Source organism: Cebidichthys violaceus, unplaced genomic scaffold, assembly GCF_023349555.1.
Source record: "Cebidichthys violaceus isolate CVI_PGR_0920_01 unplaced genomic scaffold, fCebVio1.0.p SCAF_116, whole genome shotgun sequence".
Classification (NCBI taxonomy): domain Eukaryota; kingdom Metazoa; phylum Chordata; class Actinopteri; order Perciformes; family Stichaeidae; genus Cebidichthys; species Cebidichthys violaceus.
In genome coordinates, this window is record NW_027176281.1 from 121444 (window position 1) to 147197 (window position 25754).

Below are 25754 nucleotides of genomic sequence, written 5' to 3' on the forward strand. Positions count from 1 at the left end.
GCTCCCGACAGAAGACCCGTCATTAACGCTGTTATTAACTCTGTTATTAATCAACATACAGTACACAACGAAAGGAATTTAACATGTCCTTTAAAGATATGTTTTGTAAAATGACATACATTTTGAAGACACTACTGGTGAATAAGGTAAATAATACAACTGATAGGAATCACCATGAGCATTAAACCCCAGTTCATTACTTTCATTAAGACAATACTTTTAGTATTAAAAGGTTGGTGAAATATTTGTAAAATATGCAAATGAGGCCTGTTTTTTTAAAACTGGCAAAAAAAAAAATGGAATATCAGCAGACTGATCCTTTTCATACTTATTATAATAGTTATGTGTTATTGGTTCTTGAGATGAAGAAAAGTTGGTGGATAACCAGGAGGAGGAGAAGGAGCGGAGAGCTTCGGGTTATTGGTGCGCTGTCAGCAGTGCACCAGTCGATTCACCTTCCCCTCCTCTTTTGCGGGGGGGGGGGGGGGAGACCCCTTCTCGACGAGGGGATGCTCGAAGCAAAGAAAGAGGAGGAGGAGGGGGGCGGTGGCGGTGAACTCAGCACTTTCCTTATCTTCTCTCTCTGCCTCTCTCTTTCCCAGGACTCCCTGATCAGTGCCGACCAGGAGCGGAGCTGAAGCTGAGGGCCGGCTTAACGGGGCTAAGCACACTGCCGCGCTGTCCAAGAAACTCCCCCCACCCACCGACTGAGGTGACTAAGGGCTTTCGGGGAAAAGGGGAAGGGGGGGGGGGGCTAAGGGAAAGGAGACTTGGGGCTGGAGAGGGAGGCAGAGGGCACACCAGCTGTGGAATCCTTCAGGGTTTCTCAGGTGTTTATTGCCGACAGCGGCCTTCTGCGTGAACGTGGCGAAAGCTACCTCAAGCGGAGGAGAAAGGAAGCGAAGGAAGGGAGGAATATTGGGGGAGCAAAAGAGAGAGAAAGACTATAGGAGCCAGGAGGAGAACCGCCTGATTCAGCAGCTTTTCAGTTATCCACGCGCCCATGCAATCTGTGCGGGGCGATGATGACGATCACTGCGATGATGAGGATGATCATGATAATGACACACACACACACACACACACACACACACACACACACACACACACAGCAGTTGGCTGGGACATCCGTTGTGCGCGGATGCACAGAGGACCTGCACGGCCATATCAACAGATAATTCCTATTTAATCCCATCAGTTATCCGTTTGTCGTAGGGCTACTCTGTCTGTCTTTAAGTCCAAGCCGTCTGTCTGTCTTTTGTCAGTCGGCGCTTATAGACCAGACGCTGTGCAGTGAGCAAGTGCCCACTGCAGGTTGTGTAACACGTAGGTATGCGCGCGTGCGTGTGCGACTCCACCTCTACGTCCGAGGGCTTCAGACGCAGGGAGGAGGGGGGAGCGCAATGAGGTGCCTGGGGAGGCGTGAGGAGGAAGTCAGAGTCCGTCCCACCGAGCGGAGCGGAAACCCCGCAGGCCTGCGAGACCCGGGCCCGGCGCTCTGGCGTGCTCCGTAGGACCCGAGGTTAGTTCACCCGGCGTCTATTTCTTGCGCGGCTGTGGAAATGCCTTCGCCGTCATGTCAGGAATATCTAGCCGAGGTGCGGATGGACATGTAGCGTGCGTCTGTTATTAGCGGAGGGAGGGGGCCCTAAAACTCGTGGCCCTCGGTTGTGATTTATTTCGGTTGATATTAAAGTGGGGATTGTCGGCAGTGCTGGTTTGGCACCTTGATACAGTGGCACAGTAACTTTTCTTTCCCCTCACAGCACCTTCTCTCATCCTTTCCTTTGCTAAATTTGGACGCTGACACTAAATGGATCTGCCACAATATATAAATATATAAATATATATTTAGACACACAGTATATGTCTGTGTGTTAGTGTGTGTGCAGCTGTGTGTGGTTGTAAAGTGAAGCATTATGGCAAAAAAAAAAAAAAAAAAAAGCCTGAATAATTTAGCGCTCACATTATTTTCTAATGCCATTCTTTAGAATCTGACTGTGTCACTCTAACAAATGCGTGTGTCGGAAAGTTCAGGGGATTTTGTAGGGCGCCTGTGAACAGTGAGTGATGGCAACCAGCCGACTCTCAGCTCCCTCTTGTCTACCGACAGCTCCATGTGAGCCCCCGTGCACCGTATTCCTCTTCTCAGAACCAACGCCGCGGCGAATCGAAAAAACAAAAAGGCCACATATTTTATTTATGTGTCAAAAGTGCGGTGAAAAGGAGGGCAGGAAGGAGGGAGCGGGGCGTATCACTCTATCCGTCGGTTGATATCATTCCATCCATGCGGATCAATTCTCCCAGACAGAGGGAGATGAGAAAGGAGCTAGCACAAGACGGAGGGAGGGAAGGAGGGAGGGAGGGAGGGAAGGAGAGCTGAAATGGTGGTCGTATTGATTTGTCAAAGAAATACAGCGTTGAGTGTTTTGCTTAAACGTCCACATAAACCTGAGCTGTCAGAGGTGGGCGGGCATACACTGACATTTGGCCACGCCGACATAGATTGTGGATTTTCCGCTCGGCTGAAGCTCTGCACGGTCGTACCCGTCTACTTCATGTGGAAACCCTGCTCGCTCAGAGCATCCAAAAGCCCCCCCCCCCCCCCCCCCCCCCGGTCGTCTGCGCAAAACTCCCTGAAATTCGCCACATTGGCCAATCACTTTAGAAAAAAAAAAATCACAACTCTATGTCCACTTACTCACTTTTTCTGAAGCTCTCGATATTATTATATTCCAGGGACTTCAGGTGTTTATGTTCTCATACACTGTTGCAGAGTAATGTAGTATAATTTGTCATTAAACCACATAATCAAGTCTTACGTAATGACTTAAAGGTGGGAGGAGGTCTGGCTGATTTTTACCCAGGAGGCCACTATTCCTGTCCCGATTGAAACCAGAAGTCCGCGTTGACTTATTTGTCACGCAACTTAAGTAACGCTACCTCCAAAGCCCTACAAAGAACTTTTTAAAGATATCATACCAACCTCTGTTAAATTCCAAGAAACATGTTGCATTCCTATAACGCCTACCTGTCCCTGCTGCTTTTGTATGCTTTACTTACTTTAGCATAACTTTTTCCATAATTACAATCACAACTTGGCAACAACCTAATCCCCATATTCCTACAAGATCCAGCCACACACACACACACACACACACACACCCCTCTCTGAAATCAGTTTTTGAACATGGTCGTACATCTGCAGCTGCTTAGGCTAATCACATTCCTAAATTGTGAACAACTAAAGCAACCTTGGTAAGAGTTGGAAAGAACAACAGTACGACATTGTGTTAAGATAAAACCTCAATTAAGACCACCCACGCAAATTGAGCTGACTGTGGTGAAACTCCCACATCTAGAAAAGACTAAGACAGCAACTCGGTGCTTAATAGGTTCAAGGAATCTGCCGGGGATCACGTCGTGTTTATCTTCTCTCAAGAAGTGTAGTCGGCCCCGTATTTGACCATGGAGGGTTAAAAAAAAAAAAAAGCCCTCTTCCACTCGGCGACTACATACCTGGCAGGCGAGGACAAGAGTGGAGGGGGGGGGGGGGGGGGCGATGAAATTAAAGAGCAGTTTAAAGAAAACCGGAGAAAAGAGCAGAGAGTGTGCACGGGGCCATAAAAGGGATAGTTTAACCATTGATCGAGAGCAGTGGTGGAAATGGCAGCTGTAAATCAATTTTATCTTGGAGCAGCTAAAGAGTGTTTTCTAATGAGGTTAATGCCACATAATGGCTAAATTCTTCTGCTTAAAAGATGCCCTCAAGGTGGTGGCGGGAGATAGATGTCGCAGTGGAAAGCTTAACACCTCGCCATTCTACCACAGCGAGCAGACGGAGGCCTTCTTCTGTCGGGGAAATTGTATCCTAAACGATGTTAATCCTTTATTTGTTTGAAGGTTTTGGGAGGGGGGGGGGGCAGTATATCGTTCAGCACACCTTTGTCTAGACAGCTGGTTGTATCGATGGACAGATACGTCTGTGTTGTCCACTTCCAGTGTCACTTCTTGACGGCATATGAAGCAAAATTGAGAACTCAAATTCGAACAACTTTGGCAGTTTTTTTTTTTTTGGAATACCGCTCGTCATCTCTGTGCTTGGCACCAAGCGGGCTAGCATGTCAAACTGGAGCGGGCCGGGTACTGCCACTGAAAAGACAAACTGACCCAGCACTAATAGATTATGAATCAAGTTGACCTCTGGCAAATAGTAGTGTTCATGAAAGCCTTTGTGTTTTGGGAAATGAGGCCTGAACGCCCCTCTCTACACACAAGTACTGCATCCACACACACACACACACACACACACACACACACACACACACACAGATTTCTTCCAAAAATACATGTTCGTCCATAGAATCATCTAACGGGGCTAAACTAAAGTGGGTTCCTAAAGGCTAACATGGATTGTTTTTTATTCGTCCTCAAGGAGGAAATTCCTCTCCACAGTCGGTGCATTCTGCACACAACGCAAACAAGTAAGACATGCAGAATTTGTCTTTGTGTTTGTTTTATTTAGAATACACAAACTATACAAAGAGACAAAAGACATGGATAAACACTCTACATACCACAGCCTGGATTATAACTTAGGCGTAGGTCACTTAAAGCTCGTATGGCTGTAGGAACTGGCCTTTCTGTTCAGGGGTAGTCTATGGTAGTCTGTCCAGAAGGAAGGGGGGGGTAATGTTCTCAAAGAGTGGATGATCTGGGTCGTGTGTGATCAGGGATGAGGTGACACAATCGGACAAGTTGCGAGTCGGAATACCAGCTTTTTTGCAGGCTAAATTAGTTATCTGTTAGAACGGATTCCTTTTGGTGATTGTAAGCATATGGAAAAACAGATGGCGCATTACAGAAGAACCGGTCCGATAATGCTACGATGCAGGAGGAGAAGATGGGGATGGAAGGACGGGTGATTTACTTTATGGGTGGCTGTAAGTGTCTGTTGATAAAGCTTGTAAATGTCCACAGTGGGCTGATTGAAGCTGAGGTTATTGTAAACTGTAATGCATCCATCTATTTTCCAAAGCTTATCCCAGGCTGGGACATTGTGGCAACAGGCTGAGCAAAGCAGCCGTGTTGTCCTTGTTCCCAGAGACATAGCTCCGATCTTCTTGCAGCGTTCCCAGACCTGACAGGGTATATAATCCCCCAAGTGTTGGTTTGCCCCGGGGTCTCTTCCAATATGGATGTGCTAGGAGAGCACACCTACACAAAGAGGTGGCCAGGAGACAACCTGATTAGAATCCTGACGCAATAAGCTGTTCTACAGTTCATACAGTTCTACGTAGTATGTAGTGGTTTAAAAGCTGCTATATCAATTCAAGGAGACCAGTATTCTCCAGACCTGCCCACAGGGGGAAAGAACTATACTTTAAGCATCCAAAGACAATGTTTCTTGTGTGTCTTGACCACACACAAGTACACTGGGCTTCAGTGGGTGCATGCCAGCCTGTACAGTTGACAGTTGTGAAATTAAATTTGTGGGCGGGGTTTTCATAAAAAGGCCAAGAATGTTGGTTCCAAACTGGAGCTCGTCCAGAAGGTAGTTACAGAGCGGGAAACACAACACAAGCAAACGTAAGCTGCTGCCGTTTGGTGAACCTGCCTCTTCATTTCTACACGCTCGTCCCGTAAATGTGCTCCTCTGCACCACTTGCCGGGTCGGGGCAGGGTTAAGTAGGCCGGAGGAGGAAGCTTCGAGAGTCAACTACCGGCGCAACCACAACCGATACGTGCAGGGATTCCCAAAGCATCCGGTATCAAGACTAATCACGAGCTAGCTAGCTAACTGGCACGTTAGCAGACGCGGACGTGTTAAAATATTACATTACACAAATTGCATTAGATCGTAATGGAGGCATAAGGAATCCTTTTTGTCTTCAGTGAGAGTGATCCGAGCAGTCGGTAAAGCTGTAAACTAGACTCCACCGTAAGGTTGATGACGGAAAGCAGCTCCTAATTTCGAAATGCGATGTGGAGACACTGTGGGTGCATTGCATTATGGGAGAGGCTCAGGTGATGTCAAACAGGCTTAAGGAATTCTGATTCATACCCGTCACCTTGGTGCTGGATGTAGCACGGATGCGCGCTATTTAACTGTTGAATTAGTCCGGCGCTGACCGCACACATCGATCAGAGCAAATCGTACTCATTCCCGACCAACACTAGCATGGCAAATCACTGATACATAATGCATATTTAAAATAACGCTATCATACACCACAGTGTCTGCAAACCACTCTGATCTGTGTGTGTGTGTGTGTGTGTGTGTGTGTGTGTGTGTGCAATAAAAAATTGAGTACAACCAGCGTGCGGCATGAAACTTAAGGAAAGTTCATCTCCACAGACCTCTAGCATTGATCACTGGGGCCCTAAAGCTATTATCATGATCTAATTAGGTTTAACATAAGTCTGTGTCACGGCCCGGTGCAAGGCTGCCTTGTCCCCAATTCCACACTTTCACAGCATCCCTTTTTAAAATTAGCACACATGTGCCACACATGCATGCAGTGAATACTAATACTTTTTTTTTTTTCTTTCTTTTTTTTTTACACAGAGATCCACTTTAATGTCAGACCGAGGTCTAGGGTGAGGTGATGTAAACGTGGAGCGGTCTTCCCCCTGTCGTGTAGATGCCGACCGACAGAAATTAGTGGAAATTGTGTAAGAAAATAAACAAACTATAACTCCCAGATTCAAAACATTTAGTAGAATGGTTATTATTTTTTGTCCTTACATGCTGTTATTCCATAATTAAAACAGAGCTTGGATGAACTGGCTTTAAAGACATATACTGTATTAAACAGCAATTATATATATATATAAAAAAAAGTTGCATCTCTTTCCTGTTGTGTCTCATAGTTCTCACAGACTGAACCCATCAGCAATGCAGAGTAGCCGCAGTGATATTTATTTGAAAAATGTGTAACTTTATCTGCAGCTGTCGCCGGCGCAGAGGCGGTGTGTTTTCGGGTTTGTCCGTCCGTCCGTCTCGCTCTCGTCAGCGCGACGTCTCAGGGACGCCTCGGGGGAATTTAGCAGTTTTAGCGCAAACATCCACTTGGACCGATTTCGAATTTTTGGTGGGCAGAAGTCACGGTGACCTCACAAATAGCATATTTGGACTCAACTCAAGAATTCAGATTTTAATTAGGACAATTTCACAGGATGAAATGATGCAGCGATGACATTTTGGACAGACACGGATGTAAACTGCAACTTGACTTGTTGGCGGAGGCGGTCGACCGCGGTAATTCTAGTGTTTGATACGTGATCTGTTTTCTGTAGTGAAAATGACTCGCGTGGCTCACAGTTCCGGTGTAACTTGAACACTAGACTGACTCTGTAGATTTAAGCCAATTCCCCCGTCCCCCGTCCCCCGTCCCCCGTCCCCCGTCCGCTCCTCTGCTCTCCGTATTCCTGTGAGCTGTGAGTCGGAGATGATCTGAATACTCCTGCCTCGGAAAGTGTAGAAGGTCAAACATGTAGCCAGTGACCTAATAAGAAGACCTTTGAGGCGGCGGCCATTAATACAGCTGTCACAAAAAAAAGAAAAAAAAAAAAAGATTCCATACCAGAACGCTGTATTGAATTTGTTTTATGTACCTTATATCTAGGCTGCGCTGCTTTTAATACAGCTGTGAATTACCCACTCTGACACCTTATTCATTTTCAACATGATTAGCGGCAGTGGTGTGCATGGCTGGCGCAGTGGGTGGCTGTGGCCCACTGCACACACTCATGGGCTCATTATGCCATCGCGCAGGTGTAATGGAATGGACCCCCCCCCCCCACCCCCACCCCAACACACACACACACACACACACACACACACACACACACAAGGCCTCGCATGTACAAACTCGAGAACATGAAAGCTTGCACACAGACTGAATACAGTGGGCCCTCTTGGCCTCTTCACAAAGCAACTTTTTTCCCAATGTTGTACAATCTGGGCATCCACTACAGTCTTATTATTTCAGGGCCAGGCGGAGGGACCATGCTTCAGTCCCCATATAAGGGAAGACAAGTGAAAAAAAAGAGGGAAAAAAAGCGTGTTAAGAGGACTCTCCCTCCCTCTCCACTACTCCTGCGTCCTCCGCTATTATGAATAGTGGCGGTAAGAGAGAAAAGCATATACTCCATTTGAATCTGTTCATGGTTCCTGAAGGACCACTTTCGCCAGACGAGGGCCCTTTTTCCTCCCCCCCCCCCCCGCTCTCTTTTGATTGATATGTGAAATCCGTCTCTCTCCGCAGCTCTAAAGGCAGTCCCTGTGTGCGTCTGAAAGGTGCTCATTGTTGAGCGGAGACCACTTTGTCAAGAAACAATCGTGTTCCCAAGGAAGCTGAGAATGTCTTAAAAAAGATACAGGCCCTTATTGTGTACATTTGGGGAACTTTAATTTTGTGTGTGAGGTCATTTTAATCCTGATGAATTTTTATAGCAGCGGTTGTAGTTCAATGGCTGCTCGCCCTAATGCTCTAAAGAAGGAGCAAAATAAAGGAAGAATGGAAAAAAAAAAAAAAAAAAAAACCCACCCACAGGCCCGTCGGACAATCCTGAACTTAGTGTGTCACGGAGAGCGAGGAGGAATGGTAGAGGCCTTTGTTGATGGACACATTGGGATGTATTTAAGCTCTACAAAGGACGTTCCCTCAATGGAGGCTTGATTTCTGCTACAAGGTTTAAAAATGCGCGGCCTAAGGATAGATTTGCCACGGGATAAAGGTTGTGGAGTGTAATCTCTTGGGCCACAGAGGCCCGATGTGAGCGAACCACCCAAGTCTCTGAACCGGTGCCAAAGAGGAAAAGGCAACAAGCGCCGGCCCAGACGCGCATCTGTGGCTACGGCTAACGGTATGATTGTGCGTTCTTGATTGGCAGATTGGATCCCTCTAAGCCCACTTTATCACATTTGACTGAGGCAAACTTTCGCACAATGATGGCCATGTTGTTATCCTTTATGAGAATAGATGGGTAACCTCTGATTCTGCAAACTAATGGTCCTGTTTGAGCAGCAGTTTGTCTTTTCATCTGAGCCGCAGGGCTGTTTTGTTGTCGGCTCGCCCTCTGGCCTGGTGTAGGTTTAGACTGGATGCGAGCCTATTAGGCAGACGAGTCGACGTGTAAACACAGAGCAGCTGAAAATGTGATACTGAACTGGGTGACGATACCAGATTTGTGTTGTTTTTTTTTCCAGGAAATTAAAGCACTAGATAAACACATAACTTGTTTTATTTAGTTGCTTTTCACAAAATGGTGCGGCGTCGCAGGAGGCTTGCTCATCACCATTGTGGCTAAATGGAAACTGGATCTTATTTGAGAAACGGCAGGGTGAGACCAAACAGCATGATTCATAATGGTTATTTATGTACCATGTTGCTGAGACTCAGCAGGGGGCAAAGGCATGGTCTTTACTAAGTACGTCTGTCTGCTTAGTTTCTCCTCAGTCGAGCTTGTCTTCCTGATAAATATTTCTCATACGGATACCGAAAAAAGACATCTTCTCGATGTTTCTGATCATCCCCAAAATAATGAGAGCGTGAGTCTGTCGCTCTCGCGCAAAGAAACTAGGTGCATTTAAACAAGTTCCACTGGTACATCGTGTCGGAGGCAGGCTGTAGTTTGGGTTACCTCTAATTTGGCTATTGGATCGTCAGAATGCCTCCAAATTCCAACAGCTAGCAAACATACGCGCACACACACACACACACACACACACACACACACACACACACACACACACACACACACATACCACCACTGACACTTGTTCCCTCTCTTTCCTCTAACTGTCCTTTATCTCTTTCTCTGCTTCTCCCTCCTCCCTCTTTTCCCTCTGTTCTGAGATGCAGAGATCCAAGTGCGCAATGGTGCATTACTAAGGACACCTGCTCTGTTGATGTGGCCAGGCAGATTGACTGTGTCCTCATGAGTGTGTGTGTGTGTGTGTGTGTGTGAGTGCATGCATTTATTCATTCATCAATTTTTAGGCTGAGACTGGGACCAAACCTATCAAGACTGTTCTGAAGTGAATCTGTCCAGTTCTGCCTGAAATTATCCATAATGGGCTTTTAATTCTGTGCCCTGCAACCAGCCGAGGCAGTGCCCTTCTCAAGGTTTGGCACCAGAAAACAGTAAGAAACTCAACCCACGCAGTCGGGAAGTATTAAATGGTGAGGTAGATAACCCGGCCAAGTCACCAGGAAAAGATGTTGGCATAGAACGTTCCCGCAAACCACGGATAAGTTGAATGAGGCCGGGTCGAACCAACACAGGACTTTCACCCAGGACACAGCTGTTCATGTCCCGCGTGGAACCAAGTTAACATTTATGTTTATGCTTGTTAGGTAAGACAGTCTGCTAACGGTAGTTATTTATTTATCCTGTTACGTTCCACTGTTAAGTTATTGTATTACACTGTTACGCTGTTAAGTTATTACGTTAAGTTATTACGTTAAGTTATTACGTTGTGAAGTTAATACGTTGTGAAGCTATTACATTTAACGTTATTACGTTACGTTATTAAAGTACGTTATTATGTTACATTATTATGTTAAGTTATTACATTTAACGTTATTACGTTACGTTATTATGTTAAATTATTATGTTAAGTTATTACATTTAACGTTATTACGTTGTTAAGTTATTACATGTAACGTTATTACGTTACGTTATTATGTTAAGTTATTACATTTAACGTTATTACGTTGTTAAGTTATTACATTTAACGTTATTATGTTAAGTTATTATGTTAAGTTATTACATTTAACGTTATTACGTTGTTAAGTTATTACATTTAACGTTATTACGTTACGTTATTATGTTAAGTTATTATGTTAAGTTATTACATTTAACGTTATTACGTTGTTAAGTTATTACATTTAACGTTATTACGTTACGTTATTATGTTAAGTTATTATGTTAAGTTATTACATTTAACGTTATTACGTTGTTAAGTTATTACATTTAACGTTATTACGTTACGTTATTATGTTAAGTTATTATGTTAAGTTATTACATTTAACGTTATTACGTTGTTAAGTTATTACATTTAACGTTATTACGTTGTGAAGTTATTACATTTAACGTTATTACGTTGTGAAGTTATTACATTTAACGTTATTACGTTATTACGTTACGTTATTATGTTAAGTTATTACATTTAACGTTATTACGTTATTACGTTACGTTATTATGTTGTTAAGTATTACATTTAACGTCATTACGTTATTACGTTACGTTATTATGTTGTTAAGTATTACATTTAACGTCATTACGTTATTACGTTACGTTATTATGTTGTTAAGTATTACATTTAACGTCATTACGTTATTACGTTACGTTATTATGTTAAGTATTACATTTAACGTCATTACGTTATTACGTTACGTTATTATGTTGTTAAGTATTACATTTAACGTTATTACGTTATTACGTTACGTTATTATGTTAAGTTATTATGTTAAGTTATTACATTTAACGTTATTATGTTGTGAAGTTATTACATTTAACGTTATTACGTTACGTTATTACGTTGTGAAGTTATTACATTTAACGTTATTACGTTATTACGTTACGTTATTACGTTGTGAAGTTATTACATTTAACGTTATTACGTTACGTTATTACGTTGTGAAGTTATTACATTTAACGTTATTACGTTATTACGTTACGTTATTACGCTGTGAAGTTATTACATTTAACGTTATTACGTTACGTTATTACGTTGTGAAGTTATTACATTTAACGTTATTACGTTACGTAAAAATATTTTTTGGCTCACAAATGTTGACACTCAACGCGTCCTGTAGTTTACAGAATGCCGACATTTTCACACATTCTCACTCTCATCTCATCAAACACGGACTTTTGGTCATTGGCCCTAAGCTTCCAACTTTCACGGTTCAGGTCCCCCCCACCCCAGTGTCAGTTTTTGACGTGTCATACTATCTTTTCAAAATAAACTTCTGTCTGCACAGGACATTAGGTTAAGGCAACAAAGCCCCTTATTAAAAGGGTGTGGTTGAGGTTAATTTGACTAACTATGAAAGATCAAATCCTCTTATACCAATAGTTTAGATCATCTTTAAACTATTTATTATGAGAAGGAAGAGCGTTGTATACTATGGCTGTGGTAGCAGTACGTTTGGTGCCTTCACCCTCTGCTACATCCCTGAGACAGATGCTTCACTCTCTTGTGTCCCAGTAAACAAGAAAAGAAAAACACGCCGCCTCACTCCACTTGTCATTTCATCAATTTCTCAAAAAGTAAGTCCTCTTTCCAGAGGGTCAAAATGGACAAAGGAGGGAGAGTGCAATGCTTAGGAGGGCACAATATGTCCTGTTACATTATACTCTACTTTCTCTTCTTGCTCTGGAAGAAGAAAAAAAAGAGTGGAAGCAAAAAGGAATACTTTTCTTCCTGCCATTTGAATGAGTTCTGTTCACGTCCCCTCCAAAAAAAAAAAAAAAAAACCTGTGCCCTTACCCCCACCGCACCCCAACCTACATACAAAAAAAAGAAATTCCTATTCACTTAGTATGTAGGTCACATTACAGTGGTGTCTAGCTATTGGATATGGGCTTAGATAACTGTTTGTTGAGTATTAAATGCTTTCGCTGCCTCAGCAGCCTCTGCCACTGGTATTTCTCACACAACTGTGCTACTGAAAGGAGGCAGCGCCGCAGCAAAAATCATGTCACACACATGCGCACGCACACACAAACGCTTTCAGCCTTCGAACGCTTTTTTTGTGTATACTTTAAAAGAAGAAAAATCTTGTTTGCATAAAACATTCACTTCTGCTCGTATAAAAAGTGCCTTATGCGGAGCTGAAAAACGGGCTCTGAAAGCGAGTTAAAGCAGCGTCTGTAAACGCGCTGAATAGGAGGGAAACCCATTGACCCGAGGTGCCAACTCAAGCAGACGAACCTCTGCTTTTCTTTCCTCTTATCCGTGTTTGCTTTGGGTGACCTTGCTCGCCGGCCCCGATGCGGTGTGTTCACATAGCGCCGGGCTAATGGCTTAGATAGGCCCCAGCGCGGCCGGTGCTTTCCGCCCGAAATACACCCCTCCGCATGTGACCCTTCAATCCTCCAATTGCGGGCCTACGCTCGCCGCTCGCTACAGCCGCTGCAACCTCGGGCCGAGCGAGGAAATCACACCTGCTTTTATACCGGCAGGAGCCGAGCGAGGAGTGTGTGTGTGTGTGTGTGTGTGTGTGTGTGTGTGTGTGTGTGTGTGTGTGTGTGTGTGTGTGTGTGTGTGTTCGCTTGAGACAGAAAGGCCAAGAGACAAGAGGGGCACCACGCTGCTGTACAGTTTTGCCCTCTGTTGTCTTTGCATGAAATGAAAGATGCAAGAAGTGTGTGTGTGTGTGTGTGTGTGTGTGTGTGTGTGTGTGTGTTTTTGTGAGTTATCCTCCCCTCCCTCTGTCCTTTGTATGAAATGAGCCCAGATGGTGATTGATTTTTCAAGTGCTGACACCCCTGCTTGAGAAGCACCCCTCCTTTTTACACACACACACACACACACACACACACACACACACACACGAATGCACACACACACACACACACACACACACACACACACACACACATACCCTTCTTTGTGCCGAGCAAGTGAGGCACACTAACATCTCGGTGCCATCATCATCTTTGTGACTGCCAGCAACCACCATTGATCGACAAAAGTATGCATGCAAACAAACAGACACACACACACACACACCCACACACACACACACACACACACACAAGTGCAGGGCAAATAAAACAAAAAATTAAATATGATAAATCATAAAGAGGCTATCAGTTGACCAATTATTTCGGTGATCGCCGGGAACATTTTGGATTTAATTACAAAGCAAAATGATTGTACATTAGATGCATCGAAACACTGTTGGATGGACAGAAAAAGAACCAGTTTGAAAGTGTCACCCTGAAATAGATTGCATTTCGTTGAAGATCAAACTTTCTGCAAATAAATACGGCGTGTGAAAAAAAAAAAAAAGGGTCATGCGTAGAATGACACAACGCGCAACTCTTAACATGTAGAGATCGAAGCATCATCTCAGGGAATCTGTGAAAGACGAACAGAGAGACACGGAGCGATGGCAGGCGGGGTAAAGAGGGTGAAGAGACGGAGAGCGGTACGCAACAGCAGCCCCATTGAGCTAAAGTGGCTGTGTGGCTAAATGATGTCATTGGCTAACTAGGCGTTCTCAGGCCATTGCCTCTGTTTGCGTGACTAAATACATACAATTAAGGCCCAGGCACTTCTCAATCTCTGTGAACTCATTGTTATCCCCGGGTTCAAGTGCACTGATAATGGGGGCCAGAGGAAAACAGGCGTAGCAGAGACAGAGAGAGAGAGAGAGAGAGAGAGAGAGAGAGAGAGAGAGAGAGAGAGAGAGAGAGCTGGTGGGTAAAATAGACATCTCATTATTAGTGGCATTCTCTTTCACCCCAACAGCGCTACTAAAGCCTTGCTCACTCATCTGTCCCTTTTTTTTCTGCCTGTTTTCATTCTTCCCCCGGTGGCTCTTTCTCTTTTCCTCACTCTTCTTTTTTCCTCCACCTTTTTTTTTTTTTTTTTTCCTCCTATGATTTGCGAACATTTCCTTTCTTTCTGTCCGTCCCTCTCTGTTTCCGTGTCTCTCGCCATTCTCCCCCTTTTGTTATGTGAGGACGCTTTGTATGAGCAGCGTTGGCTCCCGTACACTGGCTGGGTTTCACATAGGAGCCGAGTGTGACACGCACCTTTTATTCTTCTTCTACCAGTGTCACCAGTCATTGTGAACGGACCTTCAGTTTCTCTGATCCTCGTTGAAACTGATTTTCTTTTTTGATCATTCGGAAAACAAAATCAGTCGCAAAAGCAGTAACTAACCGTCAGTGTAGCCCATCTAGAGCAGTGGAGGTCACATCATGGTCCTCCTCCCATGACACACACACACACACACACACACACACACACACACACACACACACACACACACACACACACACACACACACAGACACACACACACACCAGATTGAGTGTAATCGTCTAAAGCGAGACTTCCCTGATGGCCCCGACACTTGACAGTGATGCCCTCAAGTCTAGGAGAAAACTCTGTAACTGGAGAACGATTGCTTCTGTCTGTCTTGAGTAACTGGATCACTACGCCGTCCTCCCTGCCCACAGGCACACACACACACACACACACAAACACACACACACACACACACACACACACACACACACTGCACAAACACGTAGATATTCTTTCACCGAGACACACACACGCACACAGTCAGATTCACAGATAGACACTGTACCAGCCAGGGAGGAACGGAAGCAAGCTCAAACACAGAAAACAGCCAGAGCGCACTGCTGTGTGTGACGAGGTGTGTGTGAGGCGCGTCGGTGGTGGTGGTGGTGGTGGTGGTGGTGGGGGGAGGCTGTCGGGGAGGGCGTTGCATTCTCCTCCAGTCGTCGGCGGGGCGCGGCGGCGGTAGCCTAGGTAAATGGATCTTATTTAGCGGCGCGTCAACACGTGTAAGGGGGCTTACGGCTCATTACTCTGGGCCCCGATCCTCTCCGCTCACCCACTGATGGATGGCAGGGGCTGCTGGGAGGAGGTGCAGGTGGAGGGACGGGGGGAGGGGGGGGGCGGGAGAAGGAGAGCAGCACGGACATCGACCTCACCCTCCTCCCTGCCTCCCTCCTTGCCCTCCTGCTTTTACACTTCCTCTCCTCACTTTGCTCCATGCACTTTCTTTTTTTTTTCTCTGGCTTTCAGTGTGATTTTCATACAACAGATGGCCGCATTTATCTTTTCTTTATCTAACTGACACATAAAAAACACTCAGTAGAGACTAAATCACAACCAAAGAAAAATGTCAAAGAACAAACACTTTTTTTGCAAGTATTTGGTTTGAACGCTTCGGTACATAATATGCCTTTTTATTCACTGATGACATCGTGACAGGTCTCAGCAGGAAGAGCTCGTAATGAAACGGATGATTTCCATTTAGCTTCTTCAGTTAGAGGCGTAGTTATTAGGTCATCTTGCAGGTACTCTGCTGTTGTGACACTTTATAAAGAACAGTACATGTGCTGTATAATCCTCCGGTGCTCATCCTGAGGGAGTGAATGGTTGGGTCAAACGCAGGACTTTCACCCAGGAGACCACTGTCTGTGTCCTGTGACCCTTTAAAATGACCCTTTAACCCAGAACCTGACCTTTTATTCAACTCAACCAAGTCGTTTAGATGCCTAAACCTCGATGTAGTTGAGAATGACGTTGATCACGTTGATATATGCATATGTGGAAATGTTGATGTGAAACACCTTTTTGGGTCTGAAATGTCAAGATTCAAAGTATCCGTCGTTTGCAGAAATGTACAATGACAACGATCCAACAACAAAAAACACATTCTGAAGTCGGCCAAACATTGTTTTATTATTATAAAATATTATTAAAAATGATTTAGGGGAAACTATGGACCTCTGAGGGACATGTAGGGTAAAAAAAAAAATGTAAGAAGAAAACCAAAAGAAATGATTTACTGTTGCGAGATCTTGCAAACACCATGTTCCGTAGATGCATGTCAACATTGTAGCGAACGTTTTCCCTCCATGCCTGTTGTTCCTCAGAGGCTTTGAGAGCCTGTGATTGGCTCAGCAGGTGGTCAGTTCCAGGTCAGGCCTGCTGCTTCCAGGCGCTCCACAACACCAGTCTTCTCTACGTGGTGAACTTTTAAACCCTTACATTAGCTCCCTGACACTTAATTGTTACCAGCACACAAACCTGCACTGTAAACGTCTCAACCATGACACACAGCTACCACACACACACACACATAAACACACACACACACACACACACACACACACACACACACACACACACACTCTGCTTCCAAAAGCACTGAGTCAAGTCCCCGTCTCTTAAGCTCGTGGAGCATTCCTCTCGTTCGTGGAAGCAGGGCCCTCCTAGTGAAGCGCTTAATTGGCTGCAGATTGCTCTTTAACCTCAGGGTTACTTTGCGCACACACACACACACACACACACACACAGCGGCACACGCGCACAAATACAGAGGCAAACACACACGCGCACACACACACACACACGCCAACGCGGCTCTTCTGCAGGCTGTTAAAAGTCTTAAGGGAAATGGAGTGTGGTTTTTACAACTCTGTGGCGAGGTCAAAGGTTAACAGATTTGTAACAATCTCTAAGGATCTGTCAGTCAAGGCTAAGATGCCAAGGCGACTGCCGCGCACACACACACACACACACACACACACACACACACACACACACACATTTATACTTGGATGCTTGTCCTGTCGTCTCAAAGCGCGTCTTCTTCTAGTTTCAACTGTCGCTGCGTAGATGGGGGGAGATTTTGTGAGTCACACATGGTCTGGACTGGATCCGAAGCAACCCACAAGACTTTAGAGTCGGTTCAGCCGGTTTTGGTCTTGCCAGTCACCTCTGTGCGCCGAGCCCAAACGGGACGTCTCAGTCCCAGGGCTGGCCATTTCAGCCCTCTGCCCGACTGGGCAGACTGGCGGGTCTTTCAGTTTGCTGCCCAACGAGGGGGACATGTGTGTCTGTCTGCCTGTCCTACTGGGACGACGGCGCTCCTCCTCAAAACAGAAGCTCTCGCCGTCGTTGAGATTAGACGCTGGCTTGAGAGAAAAGGGGAATTTGTGTTTTTTGCAGGCCTCTTAAAAGCGGTTTTATCAGTGTTGAGAGAGTTTTAAATCAACAAACGCAGAGCTTTGTTTGGACCTATTACTCCATTTTGCATTTGTATAGTAAAATGGTAATGGCATTGGACGTTTCTGACTTTATGTCCTGATTTGTAATTCAGATATTTTCTTTTACGTCTCTTTTTTGTGTTAGCGTGTGCATGCGTGGGCGTGTTAGCCTCCTCTCTCGCTGCTCCCTATTGTTTACGATACATGGTGAATATGCTCTTCTGCGTGACTCACTCTCACTCTTCCAGAAGAATCAAGATCTGTGCGTTTCTCTCCCAAATTAGCTTTTGCACTTTTATCCTAGAGCATGAAGGGACTTACTGCTAATATGATTGTGTTCGACGGGGAAAGAAAACGAGAGGGAGAGATTGAAAGAGAGACAGAGGGTGAGAGGAAAAAAAAAAAAAAAAAAAAAAGGGAGAGGAGAGAGAAGGAGCGTTAGTTATCCGAAGCAGTGAGTCAGTTAACATTCAAATGCTGGTTGTTTTTGTCTTTTTTTAGCTTGAAAAAAAACACACACACACACACACACACACACACACACAATTTTCAGACGTCTGATTTAACGAACGATGGCTTGCAAATAGAAACAGTTAAGATTAATTCGTGAACAGGAACAAAGGACCCTGGTAGAGACTAGTAATGCCTGCCAGTCATTCCATTGTACAGGCTTATGAATGATTAAGCTACTGTAGCAAACAAGGGCAGATCATATTACGGACGCCATTTTGTCAGTTCCCCCTGCAATCTTTCCAATCTCCACCAGTCGTTTACCAGATTTATTCCAAACAGGATGGTGGAGGTGTGTGTGTGTTTATGTGTGTGTGCGTGTGTGTGTGTGTGTGTGTGTGTGTGTGTGTGTGTGTGTGTTTGAGGTGGGTAGGGGGGGGTTGCAGGCAGGGTGGCATGCTCAGAGTTAATACCACAAATTGTTGTTAGATGCAGGTCTCCCTCTGCCATGCGTTTTGGACAGGAAGGTAACGTGATTGGCTTTGTTCAGTCTTCCTGGCAGCCGACACCAGCTGACATCTGTTCCCTCCTAACCACTCAGACTTATCTCCATCAGGGAACACACACACACACACACACACACACACACACACACACAGAACAGACATGTGCGCACACACCGATTCACACGGTCATACACACAACCACACTTGTGCTCACGAGGGAGAAAAAAAAAGAAAAAAGCACACACACACACACACACACACACACACACACACACACACACACACACACACTGTCACTCTCACAAACGTGAGCTAATTTTGCAATAATGGAGAGTTCAGTGTGCCAGTTGTGTGCGGGTCGCAAGTAAATGGATTCACAAACGCACCAAAAAGGCAACAAAAAAAAAAAGAAGAAATGACCACAAAGCGAGACACAAGCGGCAGAATATCACATGCACTGAATCTACATTGCATTGAAGTCACAATGAGAGAAACCAGATTGGCGTAAGTTGCAAAAGAGGGCAGCGAGCGGCTTGATTTGCTTATGCATTCGGGGCCGATTGCGGCGGCGCTGCAGATCTTATTGCGGCGCTAATTTAAATTATTGGCGGCCGAGTCCCTGGCACCGAGGGCCTGGGCGTATATCTTAGACATGTGGAATCTGAAGGCAGAGTGGCATGAACACTTTTCCGGGTAGACGAATAAAGAATATCAGTCAGTTTTGCCCTCTCTTAAGCAAATAACCGTCTGCGAAACTGGCCGGTGTATGAAAGACGGCCCCCTTTTCTTTTTTTCTCTTTTTTTTTCCTCTTTCTCTTTCTGAGATGAGAGGGTGAAAACAAAAAAAAAAGAAAAGACGAGGTCTGCGTGTGAGAGGGGGAGGCTGTTTGAAATTAGCCCTCCACTCTGGGGTCCTGGGAAATGAATGTGACATGTCCAGATTTGGTGTTTTTGTTGCAATTACCAGAAAACACCAGATGAATTCTTTGCAAGCCATGTGTGCTGGTTTGTGTATGCATGAGTGTGTGTGTGTGTGTGTGTGTGTGTGTGTGTGTGTGTGTGTGTGGTGAGCGTGTACACATATGGATGTCAGATCATGTATGTTTGTGTGTGTGTGTGTGTGTGTGTGTGTGTGTGAGAGAGTGAGTGAGCAGGTGGCGGGCATATTTGAAGATGACAGTAGGGGTCTGACCCATGCCAGGCCCAATAAAGCGGCCTTGTGATGGAGCTTATGTGACACGCCGTCCCCGGGGCTCTGAGGTCTCCCTCGCGCTCTCTCTCTCTCTCTCTCTCTCTCTCTCTCTCTCTCTCTCTCTCTCTCTCTCTCTCTCTCTCTCTCTCTCGCACGCACGCGCGCACGCACGCACGCACGCACGCGCGCGCACACAAAGTGCCTGGCGTCCCTTGCGGTGCTCCCCGTCACACAGCGACGGCTGCGGGTACTTGTGAGGTCTGTGTGTGTGGTCTGACGACGGCGAACCGCGCAGATCCGAGTTACCTCCGCGCTCCGTACGCCATTACTCATATTTAAGTTGCAACAACCGTCTGCGTGTGTTTTGAAATGTTTTGAGCGCTGCTTACACTCGCAAAGCCGAGCTGAATCATTCGCAGTCGAGTCGGTGTTGTGCTGTGCGTCACACTAAACTAGAAAACCGCAGCAGAGTACACAGATGACTCGTATGCACGGTCATACGATAATTCAATTTGAAAACGGCATCTCTGAAAAGTTCGAGGGGATTGTGTGCGTGTTTTGAGGTGCGGTTGTATGAACTGCGTATCCGTAGTCGGTGTGTTATCTACAGCGGATAGAGTTTGCAGAAACAAACAGATTAAGTGTACGCTGTAGTACAGTACAGCCCAACTGGAGCCGCTGTATCCGTCAGTGCCTACGCCAGAGACGCCAGACTCCATTGAAGAAAACCGTCATTTTACCTCGCAGAGTCGCCGGCCCACCGCTACCCCAATCAGTTAGCTGCTTTGTGTTATTGTGTGACTTTGGTGTTTTAAAGGGTTAGTGAATTAGGCTAGCGACTACCGTTGGCGAGAGCTTAGTGACCGGCGTTAGTTCCCTGTCGGAAACACTGCGTCATGGCAAGGTGAACCGGTGAAAATAGCAATTTGAATTTCCAGAGATCATCATTACATTAGAGATTACTTACTAAACATACAGCGGGTCCTTTATATTATAATGTTAGAGGTGAAGAGGTAGATGGTTCCCATCTTAACCTTCTCTGAAACCCAATTCTGCTCTCTTTTAAACTGAGAACCAGTCAAAAGTTCCCTTGACTTTCATCATTTCAACACAGCATTTGTAGCCTGAACTGCTCTAGCGACACTTGTTTTCTAGAGCTCAAATTGATTGAAAAAAATAAATAAATAAATAAATAACCCTCCTCCAAGTGCTGAACATACTCTGTGTGAATACACCCATAAGGCTAACATGTGGAAGGGGAAGTTAAGAGCGGCTCCATCATAGATCAGCTTGACAGTAATGCTGCGAGGCAGACGCCACTGTCTCGGAGACAGAGGAGGAACAAAAAAAAGAAAAAAGGTGGGATGTTACCTGTCAGATAAACAAAAAAATCCATCTCATCTCAGAACTCGTTCATTCTCGTTCTTCCCCGCCTCACTTCCTCCCTCCGTCGGGAGAGCGAAAGCGCATTGTATGTATTTCATCGGGCAAGCGCAGAGGAGCGGCTTTACATGAGCGTGTGGCGACAATAAAATAGGGAGTCCTTGACACCTTACAGCAACTTCACACCTTGGTGGCTAGAATGGCAGCTGCAGACAGACTGAGAAGTGCTTGAGTACCCAGAATGCCTGTAGTCTGATGTCAGCACATACCGTGCGCTACGTGTGCCGAGCTGTTGTTTAAGGTGGAGATTCCGTGTGTCGCTTCATGTAAACAGAAGGAGACTTTACGGATATTGCATTTTACAACTCGGACGACGCCGTTCGGCCGATCTCTGGCTCATTACGAAGATCGCCGAGACATCGGGGTCTACGATTTTTGGGGGGGCGGGTTTGACGACGTACGCCTGACCTAAAACCTGCGCAAATACAAACTCTCTCTTAAACTTTGTCAGGACACTTTTTGTATTGACCGGTGTGTCATGTTTAATATCTTCTTGATTCGTTGGGTCTCGTACTGTCAGCTGATTTCGTCCTAATCTCCCCACATTTGGTCATGATATTCGGCATTTACCAATAAAAAAATGTTTGTAGCTTACATGATTTAGGTTTTTCTTGTTGATTTCAAAGCTGCCAATAGAGATGTTAGCCTCACTGTGAGGGAAAAGTTTGGAGGAACTTTTTTTTTTTTCCGCCCGAACCGACCTTCCAATTATTTTACATCTCATTTGCTGCCACAATAAACCCGACTAAAAGAAAAACGAGTGACCTGTTTTTATCTTCTGTTTTCTCTTTTGCACACAGCAGTGCAATTTGTTGGGCAGCAAGACCTGCAAGATAACATCAACTGCGTACGGCATGCACGCACCATGCACGCATTTTCTCGTTTCGAATGCCTCAGACTCGTGTCATTTCAGACCTGAAACACTGATTTGTGCCTCTCCCCCCTCATTATCTCCTGCGTGATGCTTTGTGTCCTTTGCTATTGTTTATCATGATGATTGGATTTTTTTTTTTGTACAGGGAGTATCATGCTCTCTCAGCTATTTATTTCATTTCAGTTTAAGTTACAAAGTTTCGCAGTCCATGTATTTTTTTTTCCGTCTCGGGTTTAACACGACGCGGCTTGGGGGACTTTGTAAACTTGTGCTTTGTCGGTCGTCTCCGAGCATTTCCAGAGAGGTAATATGTTAAAACAATTTCAAATTTAGCAAAGTAATGTGGAAGAGGAAGTATTAAGTGGGGCAACCTAAAGCGTTTCCTTCAGCAGCTGTGAGCGTGAGGATCTCATGTAGCTGAACAAAGAGCTCACCTGATAATGGCATTTACGGCTCAATATGCACCGTGTAGAGCTAGCCGAGCTGAAAGCTTTGAGTAACAGATGACACTGAATACTTTCTGAAGTAACTTTTCATCTCGGTTATCGGTCTTGATGAGGTGAGAGGAGCGTTGGCCATGTGATATAGAATCAAATACACTGCACTAGTGCACTAGTTTCATCCATGCCTTTTTGTCTGGCCTCTGTGCGCTACAAATGTATCTCCTATTTTGTAACGATTGGGTTTAGCGGCGCTCCGTAGGGTCATGTGATGGATCATGTGATGGATCATGTGATGGATCATGTGATGGATCATGTGATGGATCATGTGATGGATCATGTGACACTTCAACTGCACACAGGTGGAAATTATTTCACTAATTATGTGACTCCTGAGGTATTGGGGTGCACCGGATCTTATTTAAGTGCTTCACAACAGAGGGGGTGAATATGCACGCACCATATATCAGTCATTTTTTAAAACTTTTTTTTCATTTCCCTTTACCAGTTTTGAATATTTTGCCTCAGCCCATTACATCAAATACAAATAATAATAATAATTTAAATTCCAGGTTGTAATGCACTGTACACATCTCAAATGGATGTGAAACACATTCATCACCTGAGCTGATGACAGCTTTTAAAGAAGAGCTAATCGAAGGGTTCGCTTTGTTCTCTCTTTATTTCTCGCTTTCTTTTTCTTTCGACATGAATCCTGTATTAATCTTCATTGAGCGTGTGTGTGGGAAGAGTAAAAGGAGGGCCTAAAATACAAAGAGAGGAGAATACTGCAGGTTTGTGAGAGAAGCCCGTTCTTGCTGTGCCTCGCACCAGTTTGAATGGAACCCTTTTTGTGCGTAAAGCCCTCACTCGGCATGTTTAAAGTTATATCAACGTCTCCCAAGAGGACATTTTCTCCTTTCTTCTCCGCCCTCTTTTCTCCTGAAGGATTTATTCTCCTTGATATATTAAGGTTTCAGTAATTGGTAAGTGATCTTTAGAGTCCGCCTTGTACTCAGAGTATTTGGATAGTAATTTGACATTTTAATATTACTTAAAGACTTGCACAAAACCACGTTTTGACCTCAGCTCGTATCACCTAAAAGTGTATGAGCAGGATTACGCAGTTCAGAATCACACTTTGCAAGTCTGGAAAAAAAAAGAGGTGATAAAGCATACATTTATCTCTCTCTCTCTCTCTCTCTCTCTCTCTCTCTCTCTCTCTCTCTCTCTCTCTCTAAGCTCTGTCGATGGAAAAAGTGTGAACTACCAAGCGTCCAGCAGCTTGTAACACAAAGGGCCGTCTACACATGTTATTGAAGAGAGGCAGTGGAGTCTGGCCAAGCACTGCCATTTAAAAAGAGGGAGTGAGAGTGAGTAAGCAAAGCTGTACAGTGATTTGCCATTTATAATAGGCCTGCGATGGTAGATGGCGGCTGGCAAGGACTGTTTTTTTTTTATTTTTTTATTTTTTTTATAAAAAACACAATCTGTGCCTGCGGTCGGGGCGATGCATCGCTAATGACAGAAAGCCAGAGTGGTGTGGAAGCACAACAGCGCCTGGTGGCTACAAGGCAAGCACTCAAATATGTTCTATCAGATTTCAGATAGATGATGTTTCATCGGAACCGATCATAAAATTGCGGGCGCTTTCTATTTCAAACGCTTATCTTCACGAGTGAAAAATTGTCGGCGAAAGTCGCGTTTGCACATTAAGGCCGTTGAATACGTCGCCAAATGCCACATTTGAAACCTTTTGTTTACCCACCGATATGCCACTGAGCCCCTCGCTCTTTGCCAGTAACTCTCTGCTCGTACACACACACACACACACACACACACACACACACACACACAGCACACACTGGTAGCTGCCCATTAAAAACACTGAAGCGGTTGGGGGTGGAGGTCTCGGAGAAGCAGAAATACATTTATTAAAATAGAGATCTTATCCAGAAATGACCCGAGGATCCCCCTCACCCAGTCCGAAATTGACCTGAGGATAATCACACCCAGTTGAAAATGCGGTCGACTCCCGCAGACCCGTGATACGCCACCGTTTAATGAGCGGCCGCGGTGGGAAACCAACGCGTCGTCCAAATTAAACCCGTATTGTATTTGCAACCTTTCGGATGTCTTGAAAAATCATCAGCAAAAGACACGCAAGCAAAAACAGGTAGGCTCTCGCTCAGCCCAACAGTGATACACAGCCAGCCAATGGAAAGACAGTATGTGAGCCCAATCATACCACACCTACTAAGCAACCTAACAGTAACGACTTGGTCAAGATTAGAGAACAATTGTAGCCATTGAAGGTTGTTTTTAAAAAGACAACGGACGTATGAAGCGGAAACTTCCACTCCGTCCCGAGTACAGTTTGAAGCCTAGGACCACTGACCAGGCGTCTGTACTTCAGCTGCTGGAGAATCAAACACGCAACCTTGCACAACATCTAAAAATCTCCATATTACACCCAGCCTCACACTGCAGGGTAGAGGCTCTTGGCCAGGCAGAACAGGACCCAGATGCCCAGGTTTTTTGATAAAGAGCCCCCCCCCACCCACCACCACCCACCACCACCACCACCACCAGCTCACCCCCATCTCTTCTCCTTTCCTGATGCCTCCTCCATAAACAATGAAAAGTTAATGAAGAGGTAACTTAATGATGTAATGAATATGGCGGAGCCCAAGGTCAAAGCTGGCTACAGTCTGGGGCTGGGCACAAGATGGGGGCCAGGTGATAACACACGCTTTTAAATGCCTCTCTCTCTCTCTCTCACACACACACACACACACAGACACTCTCACACACACACACTCACACACACACACACACACACACACACAGTCTGTGTACGCATGTAGATCTAGATATTATTTGTCAGCTGGCATTGAGAGAACAATAAAGCATTTAGAATTGTCTCCAGATATGTGCTTTGTAGCTTACATGTGTGCGTCTGTGTGTTTAGTGTGCGATGTGAGCGCAGTTGTTTGTGTGTGCAGGGAGACGGGTGTTTGAAGTTTTTTTTTTTTTTTTTTTTTTTTTTTATGTTTCTGCATTGGCAG

At 45.0% G+C, this 25754-nt stretch overlaps 1 protein-coding gene across 2 annotated transcripts in view; it reads left to right on the forward strand.

The window, feature by feature from the left end:
• The first annotated feature begins 605 nt into the window (after positions 1-605).
• The window catches only part of znf536 (zinc finger protein 536), a 63849-nt gene continuing 38700 nt past the window's right edge, over positions 606-25754 (forward strand). Inside the window, exon 1 of one of the 2 annotated variants that reach the window (XM_068705389.1) lies at positions 606-712. The gene's annotated coding sequence lies outside the window, so the exon portion shown is untranslated. Of the gene's footprint in view, positions 713-6209; positions 6676-25754 lie in introns of those variants that run through there. The other variant, XM_068705390.1, reaches the window with a different exon arrangement.